This window comes from Lissotriton helveticus, chromosome 3_1 (assembly GCF_964261635.1).
Source record: "Lissotriton helveticus chromosome 3_1, aLisHel1.1, whole genome shotgun sequence".
Lineage (NCBI taxonomy): Eukaryota > Metazoa > Chordata > Amphibia > Caudata > Salamandridae > Lissotriton > Lissotriton helveticus.
The window spans coordinates 2,063,191,108-2,063,218,787 of NC_136061.1; positions in this window are offsets into that span (position 1 = coordinate 2,063,191,108).

Consider the following 27,680-nt stretch of genomic DNA (forward strand, 5'->3'; position numbering starts at 1 on the left):
AGTGACAGGTTTGCATGGTCATTCACTGGCTTGTCTTTCCAGGAGAGTATACCAGAGGGTTTTTCATCATTTCAGGATGCTAGCAGTGCATCATAATAAAGTGAGGAAATTAGTTAGAATGTTGTATTATGCTAAGAGTCCAGCAATTATGCTTAAACAATTATGCACTGCTCTTTTGCATGGTTCTGAAATAGATGTGAAGAATATTTGTGAAGAAATTGAGTTTTGTTACTTTGGAAGTAAAGAGGAGAATGTTGAAATTGACCCAGAAGAAGAGGGTAATGTGGAAGATAGTGTACAGGTTTCCAGTACAGATAATTTTCAGAAGGAAATTGCCACGTTTCAGGTGAAATCAAGTGAGAGGCCTAATTTCACTTGTGTGTGTTGTCGACGCACTTATTATAAGAATCAGACTAAGTTAGTGGATTTATATGCAAAAAGTGAAAGGGAAAATAATAGTGAATGGAGGGATTTCACAACATACTTGATGGTAGAAAATTGTTTTGATTTGGGATCGGATCAACGTGTGTGTACTTATTGTTGTAACAAATTAAATCAAAACCAGATGCCTGCTAGAGCGGTTTATAATAATCTGGAATTGGTTGAGATTCCTTCTGAATTGAAGGATTTAAATACTTATGAATCTATTTTGATTCAAAGTAGCCATCCCTTTCAGGCTATTGTAAGAATGGAGCCAAAGACAGGGAAATTGCCTCCATCAGATTTACAGAGAGGATTAAAGGGAAGAGTTGTTTATTTGCCTCTAGATTTGAAGAAAAACATTAATACAATTGGAGTAGAAAAAGTGGAAGAGGAACCTCTGGTTATCTTAGTTAATGGGGTTCCGACAAAGAGTAAGAAAATATGGCAAGATTTAGTGGATGTTAGGAAAGTCAAAAAGGCAACATTGTATTTGAAAAAAAATAATAAATACTATAAGAATGTATATGTTGCAGAAGAGGAAGTAAGTGAAGAAGAGGATAGCGATTTGTGTGCTGGTCAAATTGAGAAAGTAGAACCCTCTAAAAGTGAAGAAATATATGAACATTATAGTGTTCATCCTTTGCATTCCAAGGAAGTCATGGGGAATGCTATTGAGTTGTTTCAAATGAAACAAGCCAAAGGGAGTCCCATTAGTGTTTGGGAGGAAAGTTTGGAAGCTCAGTGTTTCCCACAGCTATTTCCAACAGGTCAAGGAGGAAGATATGATGAGCGACCTCATAAAATTCCTGCTTCTGAATACCGGACTTTACGATTGTATGCAGAAGATCCTAGGTTTCGACAATGCATTCCCTATTTGTTTCATCTCCTGTTTGAAAGCGATCTGTCTGGACTGTCATATGCAGTGAACCACATCTTGAAAAGTGGTATACAGATGCAAAACATCTCGGCAAGTGACTTTATGGATAAAGTCAATGTGCAAGACAGTATTTTGGATTCTCACCTGATTAATCTCATGGCGTGTCAGCGTGGTACTAATGAGTACTGGTACCGTCGTCATGGTGATTTAAAATGTATGCTGAGGAACTTAGGAACTCCCACATGGTTCCTCACTCTCAGCTGTGCCGAGTATGGCTGGGAAGACTTACTTGAATTTCTACGAGAGGCAAATGGAAACATTGAAAATATCGAATTCAAGACACCCGGAGAACTGTGCTCTTTGGATCCAGTGAATGTATGCAGGTACTTCAATCATAGATTTAAAGCTATGATGTCTTTTTATCATGAACAAGAAAAATCCACCTCTTGGAGAGGTGTTGGATTTCTTCTGGAGAAAGGAGTACCAAGCAAGAGGTGCTCCTCATATACATATGCTGCTGTGGATCAAGGATGCACCTAAATTTGGAACAGATCCAGAAGACTTAGTGATGAGTTTCATAGAACAGTATTCTACATGTGCTGTTCCAAACGCAAAGGAGGACAAAAGCCTAAGAGAACAAGTTCTACGCTTCCAAAGCCATCGTTGTGGAAAGTACTGTCGTCGTAAATTCAGAAACAAGGACAAGTTCTACACCAAATGTCGTTTCGCCTTTCCACGACCGGTGATTTCTAAAGGAAGAGTAAACAGTTTGATGTCTTCGCTGCGGCATAATGTAATGAAGAAATCACCTAAAAACACATACAATTTGAAAAGAAATGAAGAGTCCAAGTACATCAACGACTACAACCCAGTGATTTTGTCCAAGTGGAATCCTAACATGGATATACAGTTTGTAGCTGATAACTGTATGGCTGTGGCTCGGTATGTGACATCTTACATCACCAAAAAAGAAAAGACAGAATTGAAGGATATGTGGGAGGACATTCCCCATGAAAAGAGCCTCAGTAAGAAGTTGTACAGTTTCAGTCGGAAGATGTTGTCGCATCGAGAAATCGGAGCTTACGAATGTTCTGACCGGTTATCTTCAGCAAGTCTCTATGCCAAATCTAGGAGTATCATTTGGGCGAGTCTTGGTCTTGCTGCAATGCGTAATCGAGTTCTGAAACCTGTACGGGAAATTGAGTATTTGGCGGAAAAGGAGCCAAACAGTACAGATATTTTGAAGACCAACATGTTGGATACATATTATCCAAATAGAAGCAGTCACCTCGAGAATGTTTGTCTGTATGAGGTTCTACAAAATTACATATTCAAGAGGAACATCAAAGAAGATATTGATAAAGGAGTGTATGCTGTAATTGGAAGTGAGGGATGTCTGGTCAAGCAAAGAAAATGCCAATTGGTAAATCATCGAAAATTGAGTGGCGAATCTCCTGAAAGAAAAGAGTTTTTCTATTTAGCTCTTTTGCAACTTTTCAAGCCTTGGCGTGCAGAAGAGGAACTGCTTGGAGATTTCCTCTGTTACGAAGACTCTTTCAATGCAGCCAAGGAGACCATAGAATGTCCTGTTTTTCCAAAATATCTAGAAATGTTGAATGCGGAAATCGAGCAGGAAGCAACAATTGCAGCCGAGATTGCTAGAGACAGTTCTCAGGACAGTCAGAGTTCTGTTTCATTGAGTCAGGATCCACTAGGAGGACCAGTAATCGAAAATGAAGCTGCCACTGCCATGATTGAAGTGGAAAGAGTCATGGCACATGCTCAGGAGGATGCGGTTAACTTAGAAGATTTGGAAAGACAACTCAACGTTGAGCAGAGGAAAATATATGACGAATTTACCAACCAAATTGATCATGGAATAAGTCATGAGAAGAAAGAGTGCTCATGTACGTTGTTGAAGCCTGTCCGACTGTACATGAGTGGAGAAGCAGGAACTGGAAAAAGTTTCCTCATTAAAGCAATTTCATGTTATTTGCAGAAAAGGACTGAGTCATCGCTGTCTTGTGTTGTCACCGCTCCAACTGGACTGGCAGCACATAACATTAAAGGTATTACTTTGCATCGTCTACTGATGCGCCAGTGGAGCATGATAACAAATTACAATACCACAAGTTATCTGGAGATGCTTGTTGTGAAGTTTCAAGAGTCTTGAGGAAAATAAAACTTCTTATCATTGACGAAGTAAGCATGGTTTCCAATATCATGCTTGCCTTTGTGCATTTGAGAATGCAAGAAGTTCTTAAAACAGAGTATGATGTGTTATTTGGTGGCAAACACATAATTGTTTTCGGTGATCTTCTGCAGCTGACACCAGTGAAAGGACAACCTGTGTTCAAAATGCTCACGCATTAAGATACCAGGAAGTGCCTAGGGAGCATTGGCAACGTTAATATTTGGTTAAACTTCAATTACGCTGAACTGCGTGAAAATATGCGTCAAGCGAAGGATGAAGATTATAAGAATATTCTACAAGATGTTAGAATCGGAAAAGTGACCGAGCATGGGAAAGAAGCTTTACATGCACGATTACTGTCAAATATTTATCCAGAAGAAGACATTCTGCCAGAGAATATTTTTCGGAAAATTACTGAGAAAAAATCTGGAATATGTTTGATGCCAACTCTTGCAGAATGTGCCTTCTTCAACAACAAAATGTTGAATTTAGAAAACCAAGAGATTGTGAAACTGGAAGCTATTGACAGAATAGAGCATATGGGAGCAACAATTATTTTGTCTGAGAATTTGAAATCTAAATTGGATTCATTAGAGAAGACTATATCTAAAACTGCTGGTTTTGAAAAGACTCTGAATGTGTGCTTAAATTGCCGTATCATTTTGAGAAGGAATTTACATGTTGAAAGAGGTCTGGTAAATGGATCAATGGGTAATGTTGTTGATTTTGAGAAATACAGAAATAGAGATGGAATTGAATTTTTAAAAATTAAATTTGATAGCATTGAGGAAGTACAGCTAAATGGTCGTTGCTCTGCTAGGTTTTTGCTTGTAAAAGACTTATATGTTCGCTGTAAGCAGTTTCCTTTGCTTGGCATATGCGGTGACAATCCATAAATTGCAAGGTTTAAGTGTAGACAGTGCATTGGTGAAAATTGGCAGTTCTGTGTTCAAGGAAGGTATGGCATATGTGGCATTGTCACGAGTCAGAACTTTATCGGGATTGTACTTGATTGAGTGTGATGTCACAAACATTTGTGCGGATCTAGATTGTGTTAAGGAATACAATAGGTTAAGAAGAGAGTATGCGCCACATTTGCCTCAATATCCTTTGTTTGAGAAACCTGTGGTAGGCCGGAAACGAAGAAATGTGACCAATAGTAGGGAGGTTGTAGCAAAAAGACAAAAAGTCGATGAACCAGAAATTATAAGCAGAAAGAAAAAGGATTTTGTTGAAGATGTTGTTGGTTTTCAATTTGAAAACAGTTCTGGTGTCAACTGCTATGCTAAGGTAGTGGTTGTACAGTTTCAGTCTGAAGATGTTGTCACATCGAGAAATCGGAGCTTACAAATGTTCTGACCGGTTGTCTTCAGCAAGTCTCTATGCCAAATCAAGGAGTATCGTTTGGGCGAGTCTTGGTCTTGCTGCAACGCGTAATCGAGTTCTGAAACCTGTGCGGGAAATTGAGTATTTGGCGGAAAAGGAGCCAAACAGTACCGATATTTTGAAGACCAACATGTTGGATACATATTATCCAAATAGAAGCAGTCACCTCGAGAATATTTGTCTGTATGAGGTTCTACAAAATTATATATTCAAGAGGAACATCAAAGAAGATATTGATAAAGGAGTGTATGCTGTAATTGGAATTGAGGTATGTCTGGTCAAGCAAAGAAAATGCCTCTTGGTAAACCATCGAAAATTGAGTGGCGAATCTCCTGAAAAAAAAGAGTTTTTCTATTTAGCACTTTTGCAACTTTTCAAGCCTTGGCGTGCAGAAGAGGAACTGCTTGGAGATTTCCTCTGTTACAAAGACTCTTTCACTGCCGCCAAGGAGACCATAGAATGTCCTGTTTTTCCCAAATATCTAGAAATGTTGAATGCGGAAATCGAGCAGGAAGCAACGATTGCAGCCGAGATTGCTAGAGACAGTTCTCAGGACAGTCAGAGTTCTGTTTCATTGAGTCAGGATCCACTAGGAGGACCAGTTATCGAAAATGAAGCTGCCACTGCCATGATTGAAGTGGAAAGAGCCATGGCACATGCTCAGGAGGATGCGGTTAACTTAGAAGACTTGGAAAGACAACTCAACGTTGAGCAGAGGAAAATATATGACGAAGTTACCAACCAAATTGATCATGGATTAAGTCATGAGAAGAAAGAGTGCTCATGTACGTCGTTGAAGCCTGTCCGACTGTACATGAGTGGAGAAGCGGGAACTGGAAAAAGTTTCCTCATTAAAGCAATTTCATGTTTTTTGCAGAAAAGGACTGAGTCATCGCTGTCTTGTGTTGTCACCGCTCCAACTGGACTGGCAGCACATAACATTAAAGGTATTACTTTGCATCGTCTACTGATGCTGCCAGTGGAGCATGATAACAAATTACAATACCACAAGTTATCTGGAGATGCTTGTTGTGAAGTTTCAAGAGTCTTGAAGAAAATGAAACTTCTTATCATTGACGAAGTAAGCATGGTTTCCAATGTCATGCTTGCCTTTGTGCATTTGAGAATGCAAGAAGTTCTCAAAACAGAGTATGATATGTTATTTGGTGGCAAACACATCATTGTTTTCGGTGATCTTCTGCAGCTGACACCAGTGAAAGGACAACCTGTGTTCAAAATGCTCACGCATGAAGATACCAGGAAGTGCCTAGGGAGCATTGCCAACGTTAATATATGGTTAAACTTCAATTATGCTGAACTGCATGAAAATATGCGTCAGGCGTAGGATGAAGATTACAAGAATATTCTACAAGATGTTAGAATCGGAAAAGTGACCGAGCATGGGAAAGAAGCTTTACATGCACGATTACTGTCAAATTTGTATCCAGAACAAGACGTTGTGCCTGAGAATATTTTTCAGAAAATTACTGAGAAGAAATCTGGAATATGTTTGATGCCAACTCTTGCAGAATGTGCCATCTTCAACAACAAAATGTTGTATTTAGAAAACCAAGAGATTGTGAAACTGGAAGCTATTGACAGAGTAGAGCATATGGGATCAACAATTATTTTGTCTGAGAATTTGAAATCAAAATTGGATTCATTAGAGAAGACTATATCTAAAACTGCAGGTTTTGAAAAGACTCTGAATGTGTGCTTAAATTGCCGTATCATTTTAAGAAGGAATTTACATGTTGAAAGAGGTCTGGTAAATGGATCAATGGGTAATGGGTAATGTTGAATTACCCATTGATCCATGAATTTTTAAAAATTTAATTTGATGGCATTGAGGAAGTACAGCTAATTGGTCGTTGCTCTGCTAGGTTTTTGCTTGTGAAAGACGTATATGTTCGCCGTAAGCAGTTTCCTGTTTGCTTGGCATATGCGGTGACAATCCATAAATCGCAAGGTTTAAGTGTAGACAGTGCATTGGTGAATATTGGCAGTTCTGTGTTCAAGGAGGGTATGGCATATGTGGCATTGTCACGAGTTAGAACTTTATCGGGATTGTACTTGATTGAGTGTGATGTCACAAACATTTGTGCGGATCTAGATTGTGTTAAGGAATACAATAGGTTAAGAAGAGAGTATGCGCCACATTTGCCTCAATATCCTTTGTTTGAGAAACCTGTGGTAGGCCGGAAACGAAGAAATGTGACCAATAGTAGGGAGGTTGTAGCAAAAAGACAAAAAGTCGATGAACCAGAAATTATAAGCAGAAAGAAAAAGGATTTTGTTGAAGATGTTGTTGGTTTTCAATTTGAAAACAGTTCTGGTGTCAACTGCTATGCTAATGTAGTGGTTAATGTTTTGTTTTCTCTAGAAAATGTAAAAGAAGAGATTGTGGTCAATTCGGATCAAAGATTTTGCAGTTTGTTGAATTCTGTGTTAGAGAAATGTAGCACTGATAGAACAAAAATAGAAAGTGTGTCTGAAATTCGAAATCTGTTAGACAGATGTTCAGGTCAAACAAAATTCTCTCAAAATATTCAGCAAGATTGTCAGGAGTTTTTAATGTATATGCTTGATGTATTGCATGATGAAGGTGTAGATGTAGATCACCTGTTTGGGCTTTCTTATCAATGGCAGCATGACTGCGAGAACTGTAGGGTATCAAGTACTACTAGTGTAGACTCAGAAAAATTTATATATTTAACTTTGCCAGACAGTAAATCAGTGTCCTTTAATAAGCTAGTAAAAGCAGCTGATCACAACATGGAGTGTAGCCAATGTAAGTCTGAAATGTTGTCAACATTATTTATACGAACATATGGCCAGTATGTCATTTTAATGTTCCAACGATGTAGGCCTGATGGAACAAAATTGACAACTTTAATTAAAAATTTTGTGGCTTCGCAGTTGTCAATATCAGGAAGGACTTTTGTAACTGCAGCAATTATATATCATGACGGTCCTTCAACAACATCAGGACATTACACAGCTTATTTAAAGTCTAGAAACGGGTGGTCATTCTGCAACAATTCTGTTTTAACTCTAAAAAAAAAATTGCCGTTTGACCTTAAAAATTCTTACCTGGTGTTTTTAAAACCAAAATTTTAGGGAAGGAATCTCGGAATTTGCTCTGAGGAATTTCAAGAGGTTCTAATGGCTCCTACATAATTTGGCCTTGAGGATAAGTGTAGTACAGAGTCAAAAGTTATTTTTGAGTTTTAAATAGTTCCTGGAAAAAAAGAAGGTTTTCTTACAGAAAGTGGTGGGCACGGATTAGTTAAAGGACAACAGAGTATTTCCCAAAGCAAACGGTGTTCTTACCATAACACTTGACGTCATGGAAAAATAACTGCACTTTGAATGAGTTCAGAAAAACTGTTTCTTTTTATAAGCTAATTCAAGCAGCCAATCAAAACATGGAGTAGAGGTAATGTAAGTCTGCAATGCTGTCTAGATTATTTGTCCAAACTTTTGGTTATAATGTCATTTTAAAATTCCAACTATATAAACCTGATGAAAGTAAGTCTTCAACTTTAATTACAAATGTTGTGGCTACACAGTCGTTGATTTTAGGAAGAACATTTGTAACTGCAGCTATTATATGACATGATGGTCCTTTGACAAGATCCGCTTATTACACAGCTTATTGAAAATGTAAAAAAAGCTGCTGTTTCGGAAATGATTCTCATTTGACTACGATACAATGTTGCCTTTTTACTTAAAAATATTCTTACTTTCTGTTTTCAGAAAAGAGAATTCAGGGTAGGTAACTGGCCTATAATGATTCTAGGGGTTGATATAATTTTATCTATTTTTTTAAATTGCTTTGTGATTAAAAGTGATGTAGAGAATTAAATAATTGTAGTAGTTATAGAGGTAGTGTAAGTCTGCTTCATAGTAAGCAGTATCAGTGTCATAGGAAATGTAGAACATGAGTCAGCAAGAAGGGTAAGATATTACTAGTCCAGGATTGTGAAAGTGATCTTGAACGTTTTCTTTCTGAAATTTGCGGAAATACAAAATGACGGGATTTGCTTAGAAGAATTCCAAGAGTTATAAATGGCTCTTACACGATTTGGCCTTGTGGAAACGTGTGGTAGAGAGCGAGAAGTCATTTATTGTATGTAACATATTTTTCAAAACGATGGAGGTTTTCTTTCAGAAAGTGGCGGGCTGAAAATAATAACAGCACAACAGAGTGTAAGCTGTTCATAGGACATCCTTCGACGTCATGGAAAGTAAGTTAATTTTAAGGAGTTCTGATTTCTGATTGGTTATGTTATATGGGTTTTTTAAACACAATCATTTTGATTGTGGTTTTTTTTCCCCGCTGTTATATGATGAATACCTTCAAGTCACTGTTTTTAGTGAAATTTGATCAATTCTGAGAAGAGCAAAAATAAACCATTTAACATGTATAATTAATTCTGTACTTTTTGTACTTATGATATACATTTAGAAATGTGTAGTAGAAATGGAGAAGCTGAGGCTTCTGTAAGTGTCAAAGTTGTTGCATACAGTGGTCACATTCTACATAGTCTTTCATATGATAGACTACATTTCCACAATGAGATACCTAAGCAAAGGAAACACAGGTGATGTGATTGTGGAATGAGCAAACAAAAATTGCACGTTTTTCAATTACAATACCTGTGTTTCCTAACATTACACATCACATTGTGTAGATAAGGAGACAGAAGAGGTCTGACATTTGTTCAAGAGTGCAGTGCACATGAGTCACTTCGTTGGTAGGCCTGCACATGTATTATCTCCTCTGTACTTTTCAACAAGCCTAAATTTCATCTGCAACACTGAGTAGGACTCACCTGAAAGAAATCTGTGGATAGGCTACACCTTATCAGCATCTAGAAACAATCATTTAAAATGTTAAGGGCAGATTTATGATGGCTGTGTGCCTCTGTTGCGCCGCTGTTCCGTCACTTTTGTGACGCAGCAGCAGTGTAAAAGATGCACCATGTTGCAAGATAGGCATCAGTTCATCTCCAGCAAGATACCGTCAGTTTAAAATGTATATAATTAGGACTGTGTAGGGGGCATGCAGAAGCTGAGGCTTCAGTAAGTGTCAAAGTTGTTGCATGCAGTGCTGCACTTCTGCGTACTCTTTCATATGCTGGACTACATCTGCACAATGAGATACCTAACCAAAGGAAACACAAGTGATGTGATTGTGAAATGAGCAAAAGAAATTGCACGTTTTTCAAATACATTACCTGTGTTTCCTAACATTACGAATCACATTGTGCAGATGAAGTTTAGGCTTGTCCAGGGAAACAGAGGAGGTCTGAACTTTGTTCAAGAGTGAAATGGACATGACTCACTTCATTGGTAGGCATGGACATGTATTATCTCCTCTGTACTCTTCAACAAGCCTAAATTTCATCTACAACACTGAGTAGGCCTCACCTGAAACAAACCTCTGGATAGGACACACCTTATTGGCATCCTGAAACAATCATTTAAAATGTTAGGAACAGTTTTATGATGACTGTGCACCTCTTTTGCGCTGCCATTGCGTCACTTTTGTGAGACAGCAGCAGTGCAAAAGATGCACCATGTTCCAAGATAGGCCTCACTTCATCTACATCAAGATACTTTTACTTTAAAATGTATATTTTTAGGACTGTGTAGGGGGTATGGAGATGCAGAGGCTTCTGTAAGTGTCAAAGTTGTTGAAAAACTGTTTGTCCTTCAATCTTTTCTCTTGTCTTTTCTAATTTTTAAATACATGTTTTAATATTTTTCAATTTTTTGTTCTTTCTATCACAGATTGAAAGTATAAAAATAACAAGTGACTAAGTTAACGACAATTATAAGGTAAATGTTTTGTACTCTTTTCGTTACTTTTCTATCACATTTAACTTCTATTAGTTCCACTGCTTCATTTCTTTAACCCTCAGTTTCCTGCCTTTGCTACTTCCCTCATTCCTTTCTCTATTACTTACTTACTCTACTGCTTCCACTCTTTTTCTCAGTCCCTCTCTTCTCATAGTTCCTCACTCTTGTTCACTCACTCCGTCTCTATTACTCTCACTGTCTCTGACTGATCACTCTTTCACTACTTGTTCATTATGCTTTCTCTGTGTAGTTGAAGCACACTAAGGGGCATATTATCAACACAGCCAATAAAATTATCGCTGCTTTTATCGGCAGAAAACTGCTGCAAAAGCGGCTTTAGCGGCAGTTTTCTGCTGCAAAAGCGGCTTTAGTGGCACATTTCTGCCGATAAAAGCTGCAAAACTTTTATCGCCTATGTTGATAATATGCCCCTATGTTATTTACATTTCTTTGCTGTTTCAATTATTCCTTTTCTGTTACTTCTTCTTTTCTGCTTTCTGCTTTTTCTCTGTGTTATTCCACATGTTTTAATCTTATTTTGAACATTCACTCATATTCTCTAAGAAACTCTTCTTTGTTATTTTTCTACTCTCCTTTTTTTTTCACTTCCTTATCTATTTTGTTTTTCACAATTATACCCTCTTCCATCTTTTCTTCGGTAAATAGATCTATTAAACAGTATCTCTGTGTTACTCCCTATAGCTGTCTTTCTTTTAACATTACTCTCTGTTTCCTTCCCTTATACTTACTCTTCTTTTTTTGTAAAAAAATTTTTGGGTTCGCTCCCGGTTCGCGTACCGGCGAGCGAACCGGGAAGCGAACCAAAAGAAATAGAGGTTGCCAGAGTGCTAAACATTCTAGCAATATTTTTATAAAGGGGAGGTAGTTCTGAAAAGAACTTTTTTTTAAATATTTTTGTTGTTTTGTATTTTTTTTATTATTTTTCTGAACAATTTTTTACTTTTTTTGTATTTTTTGAACGGTTTTATATTTTTTTAGTTTTTTTTGAGGGGGAACAACGAAAAACAGGCATTAGAAAGGGCTCAACAGGAGCAAAAAAAAATTTATTTTTTGGGGCGTTTTGAGCATTTGTGGTTTTCAAATGCTCTGTTTATCAAATTGATACTCATATTTGCACATGAGAGTAGGCCACCACAATAAAGGCACACTATCTTCATGTGCACAAAATTCTGTTTATTTATTTATTTATTTTTCTGACATTTATAGAGCGCGAACAATTACCCTTGGGTGTCTCGGCGCTGTTGAATGTTCGGCACTGTTTCCCGCGCCTCTGGCCCCGACAGAGTTACCTGTGCCGATGTACTGGCCACAGGAGTTGGTGGGTTGTCTTGGAGGTGACGCATCTCTGCAACACTGTAATTCAGTGGATGCCACCTCTGCATATGACGGTGCATAGTATAGTTGCCGTAACTATACTTTTTATCTGTGCCTCTAGATAAAACATCTTTACATATGAGGCATGTCACGTGGCGAGCATTCACTTTTTTTTGGCCTTGAGGAAAAGAAAAAAACTGCCAAATAAAACTATCTTTGTGGTGAGATATCCGGGGCTCCTCACGTAAAAACTGTCTTGGCTGTACTTCCTCTTCCTCTTCTTCGTCCTCTTCCTCCTCTGGGTTGGGAAGGAACTGTGGAGGTGGTCCTTCCTTCCTAGGTGGTTGTGGTGGTGGTGGGGGTCCACCAGCTGCAGCTACTACAGATGCCATTATTTTAATAAGCAAAAACAGGTCTTCCTCTCACAAAGATGAAAGTCAGAGTGAGGAAAGAAGGTGGGGGCTTTCATCATTTTGGAAAAAAATAGTTCTAAACCAATGAAAAGTGTTATTTTTAGGTCACATGACCTAGCCTTACATCATTAGGAAACCAAAAGTGAAATAAACCAATGAAAAGTTTTATTAACAAGTCACATGACCTGTTGCGCTTACGTTACGCGCTGCGCGCCGCGCGCCGCGCCCCAGGTCGCTTCCGGGGAGCTGCGCTTCGCGCCTCGGTTCGCGCTCCGGAGCACTTCCGGGTGCGCTAACGCGGCGCGTCATAAGACGCATTACGCGGCAACGCGATACGTCGCGCTTACGCGACGCGTCACGATGTTGTTTTCTAATGCGGCAGTTGCGCTAACGGAACGTTTACCGGTTCGCGGACCGGGTCGCGGCACCAAATTGAGCTAACGGGAAGCGACCCGGTTCGCGGACCGGGAGCGAAACAAAAAAAAATAATAAAAAAAAATACATTAAAAATTTGTATTAAAAACATATAAAATATATTTTTCGATTTAAAGAAGAATACGCTTTAAAGCTTTTGATATTTGCTATTAAAAAACCATTGAAATTCAGTGAAAAAACCATAGGTTATAGACCATATATAGTTAGGAATTAGCATTTACAAAACCTTGAAAATTCACTGAAAAAACCATAGGTTATAGACCATATATAGTTAGGAATTAGCATTTAAAAAACCTTATTTTACTCACACAAAACCATTGAAATTCCATATATAGTTAGTTGCACTAACTATATATAGCGCACCCGCAATCCACTGCTGATCATGTCACATATTACATCATTCATGACATGATCAGTGACATCACTGATGACATCACTGATGACATCTCAAATGACATCACTGATGACATCACTGATGACATCTCAAATGACATCACTGATGACATCACTGATGACAACATCCAGTGACTGTATGTTTCTGTAAAGTTTAAATATGTTTTACATATTGAAGAATGAGTGGATGTATAAGTGTCTGGATGAAGGATTTAGTAGGTGCGTGACTGACTGTATGAGTGAGTGATTAAATGTGTCTCACTGAGTGCATGGGTTAGTGACTAAACTGTCTTAATTTGTGCATCATTATGCCTGTTGTTCTGTAAACTGCTACATGTGTTGATCAGTAGCTATATGAGTAACTATATGGGTTATTGATTGATTGCTCAAGTATTTGTATGGGAGACTGAGTGTGTGTGTGGCTGGCTGGGAGGTGTGTGACTCTGTGTAGATCAATGTGTACTTGTATCAATGATTGTATAAGAGAGTAAGTATGTGTTAGTATATGTTTGAAAATGTAAGGTACTCTATGTTTAAATGGAAAATGGAAAAAATAGAAAATGGAAGTGTGATTGATTCTTTACAGGACTGACTAGGTGTGTGAGTAACTCCATGGATGAGTGGCAGAGTGTGAGTGTCTGTATAGGTGTATGAGTGCATATGATAGTGTTGTAAAGATGAGTGATTGTATGTATGAATGATTGTATGGGTGAATGAGTGAATGTGTGTGTAGACATAGGAATCAGTGAGTGCGTATGTAGTAACTAGTATTGGTGTGTCAATGGTTTAAAAAATTATATTCTGTATTTAACACTGGGTGTAACAGAGGTTATATTAAAGTGTGAGGAGATGCATTGTATTGTCACATGAATGATATCATCAGTGATGTGACCCTTAATGTCAAATGAGATGTCATCAGTGATGTCATCAGTGATGTCACTGACCATGTCATGAATGATGTAATATGTGACATGATCAGCAGTGCATTGCGGGTGCGCGATATATAGTTAGTGCAACTAACTATATATGGAATTTCAATGGTTTTGTGTGAGTAAAATAAGGTTTTTTTAAATGCTAATTCCTAACTATATATGGTCTATAACCTATGGTTTTTTCAGTGAATATATATATTACCTACTGGCGGTCGCCAGTAGGTATATATAGTTAGGATTTTTTCCCTATGGGATTTTTGAAAATTCTATGTCTAATAACTTTGGCGTTTGTGGACGGAATTGGCTGAAATTTTCAGGAAAATGGCACATTTTGTTTCTGAGCAGCCCTTGAAAATTTGGGGGGGGGTTCGTCAAGGGGGGGCCGAGAAAAAAGGGGGGTCCCAAAACGTGTTTTTAACATTGAGTTTTCCATAGGGCGGTTGGCCTCACTTTTAGCTCGAAGGGCTGAATGGATTTGCACGAAACTTGGCAAAATTGTAGGGACTGGTAGCCCGATGTGCCTTTTGTAGGTCTCAATATATGTGCTTCAGTGGATTTTGAGAAATTAACGTTCAAAAAAAGATATATATCTGTAACAGCGGACCGGGCAGCGCTCCAGTTCGCGTACTTTTCGCGCAACGGAGCTTTGTGAAGCGAAGCTGATTGGTTCTCCGGCGTCTGTACATTCCAAACAGTCCGTAGCGGCCGCCATCTTGTCTCTCGGTAGGATCGAGAGACAAGAGGAGGCCAAAGCAAAGGGGCAAATGACCATAAGGGGGCATAGTAGATTCTCGCTGACCCCCTAGGTTTGATGTGGAGGTTTTAAAAGGACCCTGCGGGGCAAAAAAAAAAAAAAATAATAATAATCGAACGGCTGAATGGATTTGCACGAAACTTGGCAAAATTGTAGGGACTGGTAGCCCGATGTGCCTTTGCTAGGTCTCAATATATGTGCTCCAGTGGATTTTGAGAAATTAACGTTCAAAAAAAGATATATATCTGTAACAGCGGACCGGGCAGCGCTCCGGTTCGCGGTCTTTTCGCGGTACGGAGCTTTGTGAAGCGAAGCTGATTGGTTCTCCGGCGTCTGTGAACATTCCAAACAGTCCGTAGCGGCCGCCATCTTGTCTCTCGGTAGGATCGAGAGACAAGAGGAGGCCAAAGCGAAGGGGCAAATGACCATAAGGGGGCATAGTAGATCCTCGCTGATCCCCTAGGTTTGATGTGGAGGTTTTAAAAGGGTCCCACGGGGCAAAAAAAAATAATAATAATAATAATCGAAAGGCTGAATGGATTTGCACGAAACTTGGTAACATATTAGGGACTGGTAGCCCGATGTGCCTTTGCTAGGTCTCAATATATGTGCTCCAGTGGATTTTGAGAAATTAACGTTCAAAAAAAGATATATATCTGTAACAGCGCTCCGCTTCGCGTAACGGAGGTTTGCGAAGCTGATTGGTTCTCCGGCGTCTGTAAACATTGCAAACAGTCCGTAGCGGCCGCCATCTTGTCTCTCGGTAGGATCAAGAGACAAGAGGAGGCCAAAGCGAAGGGGCAAATGACCATAAGGGGGCATAGTAGATCCTCCTTGACCTCTTAGGTTTGATGTGGAGGTTTTAAAAGGGCCCCGCGGAGCAAAAAAAAAAATAATAATAATAATCGAACGGCTGAATGGATTTGCACGAAACTTGGCAAAATTGTAGGGACTGGTAGCTCGATGTGCCTTTGCTAGGTCTCAATATATGTGCTTCAGTGGATTTTGAGAAATTAACGTTCAAAAACAAGATATATATCTGTAACAGCGCTCCGCTTCGCGGAGATAAAATTATATCTGTATTACGTAGCTGTTGCTAACACCAGTTAGCGACGGCTAGTAGGAGATAGCGACCATCTTGGGCCCCACTTTGCATGTGAGTGATATTTATCACTAATGACATGCAAAGTGGGCATGCCAAGATGTTAGCGACTGGAAACAGTCGCTAACATCGCTATCTCCTATTATCAACTTTTGGAAATATTCGCGATAAGCGCGAATATCTCCAAAAGCTAGCACCTGCCCTGAGCAGTTCTTAGCCATGTTATCCAATGGGAGGTGGATAACATGGCTAAGAGCATTAGCTCGGTAATGCATGAATATCGCTGAGTTTTCAGCGATATTAATGCATTGCGGTCGTTTTTTATCGTATTTGCGATAAACCTTGATAATAGCAAGGTTTATCTGCGATAATTTCTGACGATGCTTAGCGGTAAAAAAATCGTTGCTAAGCATCGTTAGGGATAAATATCGCTTAACTTTGGTAATATGCCCCAACGTCTGTTAACGTTCGATTCGAAGGAAATCAGGAAGTGTTGAAAAACATTGTCTGCGCCATCTTGTCTTTTTTCAAATGCCACACTTTTGTCGTGCACGGCAGACATTTTAGATGCCTTGACCAGACCCACTCTGTGCACGCTGTCGATCCTTAGCATGGCTCCCCACCCTCGCAAGCATCTCCCCCAGGCAGTGGTCACCCCCGCTCTCTGTCTTATGCATGGGTAATAAACCTCCCCCCATCTGCGCTGCTCTTCCCTGAGAATCACACCCTGTGCCCGCCCGACACCTCCCTTTCGCCCTATTCACTACCGCACCCTCTGACACTCCTTTTCCTCTGTGTCCGATTGTCCATGCCGGTCCTAGGGTATCAGCTAGCCCTGCAGATGTAGTTTATGGCCCCAGCTGTAAAGAATCACCCCTCTTCAAAGGAGTTATAGTAGATCAAGGCCCACACTCGATGAGATCCGTCACAGCAGACGCGTTCCTATTATCTGAAAACCATCCTGTATTGTGATTGGGGAGGGGACCGAGCCTGAAGCGGAAGATTCCAGGGATGACTCTTTGTACAGCAAAGTTTTTAGAATTATGTGTCACATTAAAAATATATAGCACTCCGACAAAGTAGTAAGATTATAAAACTTTAATAACTTATAAATATATACAAGAAAACAAAAACAGTAATAACATATAAACATTTTTAGGGAAAAACAACGAAGTAGCGGTCGGCTGTGCGAATAGTCCCAACGCAGCACAACGTCCAGATTTCCGGCGTGGGGCGTCGCGGGGGGTGGGTCATCAGTAGCAAACTGTTGTGCGAATAGTTCCAAGGCAGCAGAACGATGGCACCAAGGTGATGTCCAGTAAGTTGCCGCACTGGTTTTGGTATCCTACAATGCTGCTCCGAATAACGGCGTGGGGCGCCCCGGGGGAGGCGGCGTGAACGGGCCTCTCCAGGTGGAGTGTCATCTGTTGTAGTGGGGCGCCCCTTTACCGTTTCAGTTGCCATGCCGTCCGTTTTTGGTCCACTGTGTCAAAAGCCGCAATTCAGCTGAGTTGTGCCCACTCTTGCGGTGCAGCGATAGGCGGCTGTCACAGGACTCTCAAAATGGCGGCAGGCTGTTTCCTTTTTGGGCCTGGTCCACTGAAATGGCCCTGGGACACCTTGGAAATCGGACGCTTGTCTGCTAGGTCTTGGACCCCATTCTCGAAAGCGTCCCCTCCGCCTTGAGGATTCATCAAAAGTTTTGGGGGCCCCCGACTCCTGTAGGCTTCTGGTGGGGAGCGGTTGCCATGATTGCTCGCGGAATGACCACGATGGAGCTACGAGATGGTGGTGCTCTCATGCTGACGCCAGCTTCAGTCTGAAACATCCAGAAACAAGGTGGGGCTTTCATCGTTTGGGGAAAAAAAAAGTTTTCATCCAATGAAAAGTGTTGTTTTTAGGTCATATGATCAAGCCTTCCATCATTATGAAACCAAAAGTAAAATGAACCAATGAAAAGTTTTATAAACAAGTCACATGACCTGTTATGCGGCATAGGGTATAAAATGCGGAGAAAATACGTTGGCACGTGAGGCGGCGTCAGTAGCGGACCGATGTGCGAATAGGCCGAAGGCAACACAACGCGCCAAGATCCGGATGGCACCGAGGTGGTGTCCAGCAAGTTGCAGCACTGGTGTGGCCATCCTACAATGCTGAAAGTCGGCGTGGGGCGCCCCGTTGGCCTGTGAGTTTGCGTCAGTAGCGGACCGATGTGAGAATAGGCCGAAGGCAGCACAACGCGCCAAGATCCGGATGGCACCGAGGTGGTGTCTAGTAAGTTGCCGCACTGGTGTGGCCATCCTACAATGTTGAAAGTCGGCGTGGGGCGCCCCGTTGGCCTGTGAGATGGCGGCAGTAGCGGACCGATGTGCGAATGGGGCCAAAGGTAGCGCAACAATATTTTCGGAATAGAAGACACCACAAGGCGCTGAGATGCCAAGATCCGGATGGCACCGAGGTGGTGTCTAGCAAGTTGTGGCACTGGTGTGGCCATCCTACAATGGTAAAAGTCTTCGTGGGGTGCCCTGTTGGCCTGTGAGATGGTGTCAGTAGCGGACTGATGTGCGAATGGGGCCAAAGGCAGCGCAACAATATTTTCTGACTGACACCACAAGGCGCTGAGATGCCAAGATCCGGATGGCACCGAGGTGATGTCTAGCAAGTTGCTGTACTGGTGTGGCCATCCTACAATGGTAAAAGTCGGCGTGGGGCGCCCTGTTGGCCTGTGAGATGGTGTCAGTTGCGGACCGATGTGCGAATGGGGCCAAAGGCAGCGCAACAATATTTTCTGTATGGAAGATACCACTAGGCGTTGAGATGCCAAGATCCGGATGGCACCGAGGTGATGTCTAGCAAGTTGCTGTACTGGTGTGGTCATCCTACAATGCTGAAACTTGGCGTGGGGCGCCCCATTAGCCTGTGAGATGGCGTCGGTAGCGGACCGATGTGTGAATAGGCCGGAACCAGCACAAGGCGCCAAGATCCGGATGTCACCGTGGTGGTTTCATAGTTGAGAGGCACTTCATCTGCAGTGGGGCGCCGAGATCCGGATGGCACCGAGGTGATGTCTAGCAAGTTGCTGTACTGGTGTGGTCATCCTACAATGCTGAAACTCTGCGTGGGGCGCCCTATTAGCCTGTGAGATGGCGTCAGTAGCGGACCGATGTGTGAATGGGGCAAAGGTAGCGCAAGAATATTTTCTGAATAGAAGACACCACAAGGCGCTGAGATGCCAAGATCCGGATGGCACCGAGGTGGTGTCTAGTAAGGTGCACTGGTGTGGTCATCCTACAATGCTGAAACTCGGCGTGGGGCGCCCCATTAGTCTGTGAGATGGCGTCAGTAGCGGACCGATGTGCGAATAGGCCGAAGGCAGCACAACGCGCCAAGATCCAGATGTCACCGTGGTGGTTTCATAGTTGAGAGGCACTTCATCTGCAGTGGGGCGCCGAGATCCGGAAGGCACCGAGGTGATGTCTAGCAAGTTGCTGTACTGGTGTGGTCATCCTACAATGCTGAAACTCGGCGTGGGGCGCCCCATTAGCCTGTGAGATGGCGTCAGTAGCGGACCGATGTGCGAATAGGCCGAAGGCAGCACAACGCGCCAAGATCCGGATGTCACCGTGGTGGTTTCATAGTTGAGAGGCACTTCATCTGCAGTGGGGCGCCGAGATCCGGATGGCACCGAGGTGATGTCTAGCAAGTTGCTGTACTGGTGTGGTCATCCTACAATGCTGAAACTCGGCGTGGGGCGCCCCATTAGCTTGTGAGATGGCGTCAGTAGCGGACCGATGTGCGAATAGGCCGAAGGCAGCACAACGCGCCAAGATCCGGATGTCACCGTGGTGGTTTCATAGTTGAGAGGCACTTCATCTGCAGTGGGGCGCCGAGATCCGGATGGCACCGAGGTGATGTCTAGCAAGTTGCTGTACTGGTGTGGTCATCCTACAATGCTGAAACTCGGCGTGGGGCGCCCCATTAGCCTGTGAGATGTCGTCAGTAGCGGACCGATGTGCGAATGGGGCCAAAGGCAGCGCAACAATATTTTCTGAAGAGAAGACACCAAAAGGCGCTGAGATTCCAAGATCCGGATGGCACCGAGGTGGTGTCTAGCAAGCTATGCAGTTGAGTTGTGTGCGCACTTGCCGCGAATAGGTCGAAGGCAGCATAACAATGTTTTCTGAATAGAAGACACCACAAGGCGTTGAGATTCGGTTACCATCGAGGTGATGTCTAGCAAGTTGCCGCACTGGTGTGGCCATCCTACAATACTGCTCCGAATAACGGCGTGGGGTACCCGAAGGGGGGGGGGAGGCGGCGTGAACGGGCCTTCCTAGGTGGAGGCTCGTCTGCTGTAGTGGGGCGCCCCTTTACCGTTTCAGTTGCCATTCAGCTGAGTTTCGGCTGCTCTTGATGCTACAGCGACAGGCGGCTGCAACAGGACTCTCAAAATGGCGGCCTGTTCTTTGGATTTGGGCCTGGTCCACTAAAATGGCCCTGGGACACCTTAGAACTCGGACGCTCGATTTTTTTTTTCCTTTCCTGTACATGCAAAAAAAGGTAAATGCCCGGTACGTTACACGCTTCATCTGCCACGATGAACTCTCCAGAGGAACCGAAAAAAAATATAGTTATGGTAACTATACCATGCATCGTCATATGGAGAGGTGGCACCAATTAATTATAGTGCTGCATAAAAGAGAGATTTGGAGGAGAACCCCTGACCTGCTAGTATATTCATCAAAGAAGTGGCACTGACAGCATCAGAGGCAAGGGAAACGGTCCCAAATATTTAGAAGAACTTTGGAAAGATTAAAATGACATGTTTAGATTGTGGCAAATTAATTTCATGTGGACAGATGAGTGTTACTCTAATAAATACAGCATATGAACATCATCATAGTCGATGGTTGGTAGAGACATTTTGACTATATCCTGGACCTGCCCGTCCTCGCCCAAAATGGCGCCGGAATAAATGGGACTCGTCACTCCTTGTTGTGTACTGGTTGCAGAACCTTGAAATCACGAGATACGTATGCAGTTTTGAAGCACATGGCGGGCGGGGACGAGAATTGATTGAATATTTCAACATCCCTATTGATATTAAGTTCTGATGTGTTATTGATTACTGTACTATTGAAAGTTCGAATTAACGTCACCCATGGTACTTGCCCACAAATGTATATCTAGATAATTTTATTGTAACTGGCCCTGTCGTATTTTAATTATAAAATGTACGTCCACCGATTCCGTAACTGTTAGACACCTTAGTTCTTGCAACCTAATGGCCCGCCCGTTACGTTCCTCTACAGTGTAAATGTCTACTCATCATATACGATTACAGTTTGCTCCGTGGCCGGACCACGTGGTTATAGGCTCGTATTTGTATAATGAAATTTTCACAATAAAGGTTTTTAAAAGAAAACATGGTAGTAGTATATACATTGGTAAAATTTTTAATAATAGTCACTGTTTTAGAATCATTAAAAGGCAAGTGAAATAAAGCAGACTAATTACATGAAGGGTAAAAGGTATAATACGAAGGAACGCAGTAAAGATAAATGGTCAAGGGCTGTTGTGTTTTCTATTCCTGCAACATAAAGTGATCGATAAGAATCTCATATTCAGGCGTATCGGCGACTAAGACAGCAGGTCGACCCTCTTTTGCTCAACGGCTCCGTCATGGGACGAAGAAACGCTCTTTTTCTCGAAAAAAGAATATATTTTACTTGCAGGACAGTTGTAAATTTTCCGGGAAAGTACATTAGCCTGGAACATTATAACATATATTTAAGAAAAAATAATGTTCGAAAGTAATAAAAAGCGTAATTTTTAGGTCATATGACCAAGCCTTTAATCATTAGAATAAGAAAAGTAAAATGAACCAATGAAAAGTTTTATTAACAAGTCACATGACTTGTTATGCTTACGTTACGCGCTGCGCGCCCCGGATGACTTCCGGATGCGCTAACGCGGCGCGTCATATGACGCATTACGCGACAACGCAGGTCCAGAATATAGTCAAAATGTCTCCACCAACCAGCGGTCGGAACACAACCCCTTTCAGCAGGCTAAATAGTTCTGTTAAATGACAACAGAAGGGACAGGCAACAAGAACCATCAGTCAAAGAGGGGAGGGCTAGTTCTTCTCTACCGGGTTACATTGGGGTGCTACCGGAACTGATCGAATTGGTAGTCTACAGTGTTTCTGGATGTTTCAGACTGAAGCTGGGGTTAGCATGAGAGCAGTACCATTTCGTAGCTCCGTCGTGGCCATTCCGCAACCAATCATGGCAGCCGCTCTTTATCGTTATTTTGGGCGGGGTGGGTGGCGGAGCCGAGCTGTTTTGCAGCCATCATTGTGTGGAGTTCAGTTCATTTCACTAGTTTTGTATTTGTCATGAGGGGTTGTTCCTAATGTTTCTATTTTAGCGAGGTCAAAAAGAGATCCCATTAGTGGCCTACTGATTTTGCTCGATTCCTTTTCTTTTTTTTTTACACGATTTTTCGTTATCTGCAAAGACTAAACAGAGTATTGCGACTCTGTGTTTGTTTGTAAATAGAGAATGAACCAAAGAGAACCAATTCTAAAACAGTAAATACTTGGATAACAATCAATCAAATGGAGAGAGAAGCAGGCACGACGTATTACAACGGGGGCAAAGGCCTGCGTTAACTACCCTTCACTATGTGCAAAGAGAGAGTACTCCTAATAGAAATGAGGGGGGGGGGCACCATTCAAAGCAGATCAGTGTGCATAAACACGAAAATGTTTTCACTTACCACGTACTTGACATTCGGCAGCTTATGATATTTGCTATTAAAAAAACATTGAAATTCACTGAAAAAACCATAGGTTATAGACCATATATAGTTAGGAATTAGCATTTACAAAACCTTGAAAATTCACTGAAAAAACCATAGGTTATAGACCATATATAGTTAGGAATTAGCATTTAAAAAACCTTATTTTACTCACACAAAACCATTGAAATTCCATATATAGTTAGTTGCACTAACTATATATCGCGCACCCGCAATCCACTGCTGATGATGTCACATATTACATCATTCATGACATGGTCAGTGACATCACTGATGACATCACTGATGACATCTCAAATGACATCACTGATGACATCACTGATGACATCTCATTTGACATCAATGACCACATCACTGATGATATCATTCATGTGACAATACAATGCATCTCCTCACATTTTAATATAACCTCTGTTTCACCCAGTGTTAAATACAGAGTATAATTTTTGAAACCATTGACACACCAATAGTAGTTACTACATATGTACTCACTGATTCCTACGTCTACACACACATTCACTCATTCACCCATACAATCATTCATACATACAATCACTCATCTTTACAACACTATCATATGCACTCATACACCTATACAGACACTCACACTCTGCCACTCATCCATGGAGTTACTCACACACCTAGTCAGTCCTGTAAAGAATCAATCACACTTCCATTTTCTTGTCTATACAGTTAAACATAGAGCACCTTACATTTTCAAACATATACTAACACATACTTACCTTGTTATACAATCATTGATATAAGTACACATTGATCTGCACAGAGTCACACACCTCCCAGCCAGCCACACACACACTCAGTCTCCCATACAAATACTTGGACAATCAATCAATAACCCATATAGTTACTCATATAGCTACTGATCAACACATGCAGCAGTTTACAGAACAACAGACATAATGATGCACAAATTAAGACAGTTTAGTCACTAACCCATGCACTCAGTGAGACACATTTAATCACTCACTCATACAGTCAGTCATGCACCTACTAAATCCTTCGTCCAGACACTTATACATCCACTCATTCTTCAATATGTAAGACATATTTAAACTTTACAGAAACATAAAATCACTGGATGTTGTTATCAGTGATGTCATCAGTGATGTCACTGACCATGTCATGAATGATGTAATATGTGACATCATCAGCAGTGGATTGCGGGTGCGCGATATATAGTTAGTGCAACTAACTATATATGGAATTTCAATGGTTTTGTGTGAGTAAAATAAGGTTTTTTAAATGCTAATTCCTAACTATATATGGTCTATAACCTATGGTTTTTTCAGTGAATTTTCAAGGTTTTGTAAATGCTAATTCCTAACTATATATGGTCTATAACCTATGGTTTTTTTCAGTGAATATATATATATTTATGTGCGCATATGTGTGCGTGTAGAGAGAGGTAGAGAGGCTAGAGGTATAGAGGTAGAGGTGTAGAGGTAGAGATATAGAGGTGTAGAGTTAGAGGTAGACAGGTAGAGAGGTAGAGAGTTGTAGAGAGAGAGGTGGAGAGAGGTAGAGAGTAGGGAGTGAGTAATAGAGAGTAGAGAGTGAGTAGCAGAGAGTAGTAGAGAGTAGTAGAGAGAGTATCAGAGAGTGAGTAGTAGAGAGTAGTAGAGTGAATAGTAGAGAGTAAGCAGTAGAGAGTAATAGAGAGTGAGCAGTAGAGAGTAGTAGAGAGTGGGTAGTAGAGAGTAGTGGAGTAGTAGAGAGTGAGTAGGAAAGAGTAGTAGAGACTGAGTAGTAGAGTGAGTAGTAGAGTGCGAGTAGTACAGTGAGTAGTAGAGAGTAGTAGAGAGCAAGTAATAGAGAGCAAGTAGTATAGAGTGTGTAGTAGAGAGTGAGTAGTAGAGAGTAGTAGAGTGAGTAGTAGAGAGAGTAGTAGAGAGTGGGTAGGAGAGAGAGTAGTAGAGAGTAGTAGAGAGGGAGTAGTAAAGTAGTAGAGGGTGAGTGGTAGAGAGTAGTAGAGTGAGTAGTAGAGAGTAGCAGAGAGTGAGTAGTAGAGAGAGTAGTGGAGACTGAGTAGTAGAGAGAGTAGTAGAGAGTAGTAGAGTAGCAGAGAGCGAGTAGTAGAGAGCGACTATTAGAGAGTGAGTAGTGGAGAGCGAGTAGTAGAGAGTGAGTAGTAGAGAGTGAGTAGTAGAGAGTGAGTAGTAGAGAGTGAGTAGTAGAGAGTGAATAGTAGAGAGTGAGTAGTAGAGAGAGTAGTAGAGAGTGAGTAGTGGAGTGAGTAGTAGAGAGTGAGTAGTAGAGAGAGAGTAGTAGTGAGTAGTAGAGAGTGAGTAGTAGAGTAGTAGAGAGTGAGTGGTGGAGAGTAGTAGAGTGTGTAGTAGAGAGTGAGTAGTAGAGAGTGAGTAGTAGAGAGTAGTAGCAAGTGAGTAGTAGAGAGATAGTAGTAGAGTAGTAGAGAATGAGTAGTAGAGAGTGAGTAGTAGAGTAGTAGAGAGTTAGTAGTACAGAGTGAGTAGAAGAGAGTAGTAGAGTAGTAGAGAGTGAGTAGTAGAGAGTGAGTAGTACAGAAAGAGTAGTAGAGAGTATTAGAGAATGAGTAGTAGAGTAGTAGAGAGTAGTCAATCAGTGTCAGTCAGTCAGTGTCAGTCAATCAGTGTCAGTCAGTAAGTCAGTGTCAGTCAGTCAGTGTCAGTCAATCAGTGTACGTCAGTGTCAGCCAGTCAGTGTCAGTCAATCAGTGGCAGTCAGTGGCAGTCAGTCAGTGTCAGTCAATCAGTGTCAGTCAGTGTCTGTCAGTCAGCTAGAGCAGCTCTGCTGACCTGGTTCTCTGGCTGTAAAGCAGCTCTGCTGACCTGGTTTCTCTGGCTCTACAACAGGTCTGCTGACCTGGTTCTCTGGCTCTAAAGCAGCTCTGCTGACCCGGTTCTATGGCTCTAAAGCATTTCTGCTGACATGGTTTTCTGGCTCTAGAGCAGCTCTGCTGACAGGGTTCTCTCCCTCTAAAGCAGCTATACTTACCTGGTTTCTCTGTCTCTACAGCAGCTCTGCTGACCTGGTTCTCTGGCTCTAGAGCAGCTCTGCTGACCTGGTTCTTAGGCTCTAGAGCCGCTCTGCTGACCTGGTTCTCTGGCTCTAAAGCAGCTCTCCTGACCTGGTACTATGGCTCTAAAGCAGCTCTGCTTACTTGGTTCTCTGGCTCTAGAGCAGCTCTGCTGACCTGGTTCTCTGGCTCTAAAGCAGCTCGGCTGACCTGGTTCTCTGGCTCTAAAGCAGCTCTGCTGGCCTGGTTCTCTGGTTCTAAAGCAGCTCTGCTGACCGGGTTCTCTCCCTCTAAAGCAGCTCTGCTGACCTGGTTTCTCTGGCTCTACTGCTGCTCTGCTGACCTGGTTCTCTGGCTCTAGAGCAGCTCTGCTGACCTAGTTCTAAGGCTCTAGAGCAGCTCTACTGACCTGGTTCTCTAGCTCTAAAGCAGCTCTGCTGAAACATAAGTGCTTATAAACGTATCCTGCTGTCAACTACTAGCACTCTAGGAACCCAGTCACTGTCTATGCACTTGCAGAATCAATCAATCAATCAATCATACCATTTGTATAGCGAGCTGCTCACCCGGACGGGTCTCAAGGTGCTTTGGGGAGGGGCCTGCTACTGCTCGAACAGCCAGGTCTTGAGTTGTTTCCTGAAGGCGAGATGGTCCTGTGTCAGCCGGAGGTGGATGGGGAGGGAGTTTCATGTCTTGGCTGCCAGGTAGGAGAAGGATCTTCCTCCGGCGGTGGCTCTTCGGATGCGTGGTACGGCGGCGAGGGCGAGGCTTGTAGAACGTAGCTGACGGGTGGGCGTGTAAAAGGTCAGGCGGTCGTTGAGGTACTTGGGGCCCAGGTCGTGGAGAGACTTGTGTGCGTGGGTAAGGAGCCTGAACGTGATCCTTTTGCTGACGGGGAGCCAGTGCAGGTCCCTCAGGTGGCCGGAGATGTGGCTGCGTCGGGGGATGTCCAGGATGAGTCGGGCGGAGGCGTTCTGTATGCGCTAGAGTCTTTTCTGTAGTTTGGATGTGGTTCCCGCATAGAGGGTGTTCCCGTAGTCAAGTCGGCTGGTGACGAGGGCCTGGGTGACCGTCTTCCTGGTTTCGGTCGGGATCCATCGGAAGATCTTTCGGAGCATACGCAGGGTGTTGAAGCACGATGAGGAGACGGCGATGACTTGTCTGGTCATCGAGAGGGAAGAGTCCAGGATGAAGCCCAGGTTGCGTGCGTGGTCCGTTGGTTTGGGTGCGCTGCCAGGGCAGGGGACCACCAGGAGTCATCCCAGGCGGAGGGTGATGGTCCCAGGATGAGGACTTCCGTCTTGTCTGAGTTCAGTTTCAGGCGGCTGTTCTTCATCCACTCGGCTACGTCTTTCATCCCTTTGTGTTAGTTGGTTCTGGCTGTGGCGGGGTCTCTGGTGAGGGAGAGAATCAGTTGGGTGTCGTCGGCGTAGGAGATGATGTTGAGGTTGTGCTGGCGTGCGATGGTTGCAAGAGGTCTCATGTAGACTTTGAAGAGGGTGGGGCTGAGTGATGATCCTTGTGGTACGCCGCAGATGACTTCGGTGGCCTCGGATCGGAACGGGGGGAGGCGGACTCTCTGTGTTCTCCCGGCGAGGAACGAGATGATCCACTCCAGTGCCTTCTCTTGGATCCCGATGTTGCTGAGGCGTTGGGCTAGAGTGCGGTGGCAGACGGTGTCGAACGCTGCAGAGAGGTCCAGGAGGATGAGGGCCGCTGTTTCC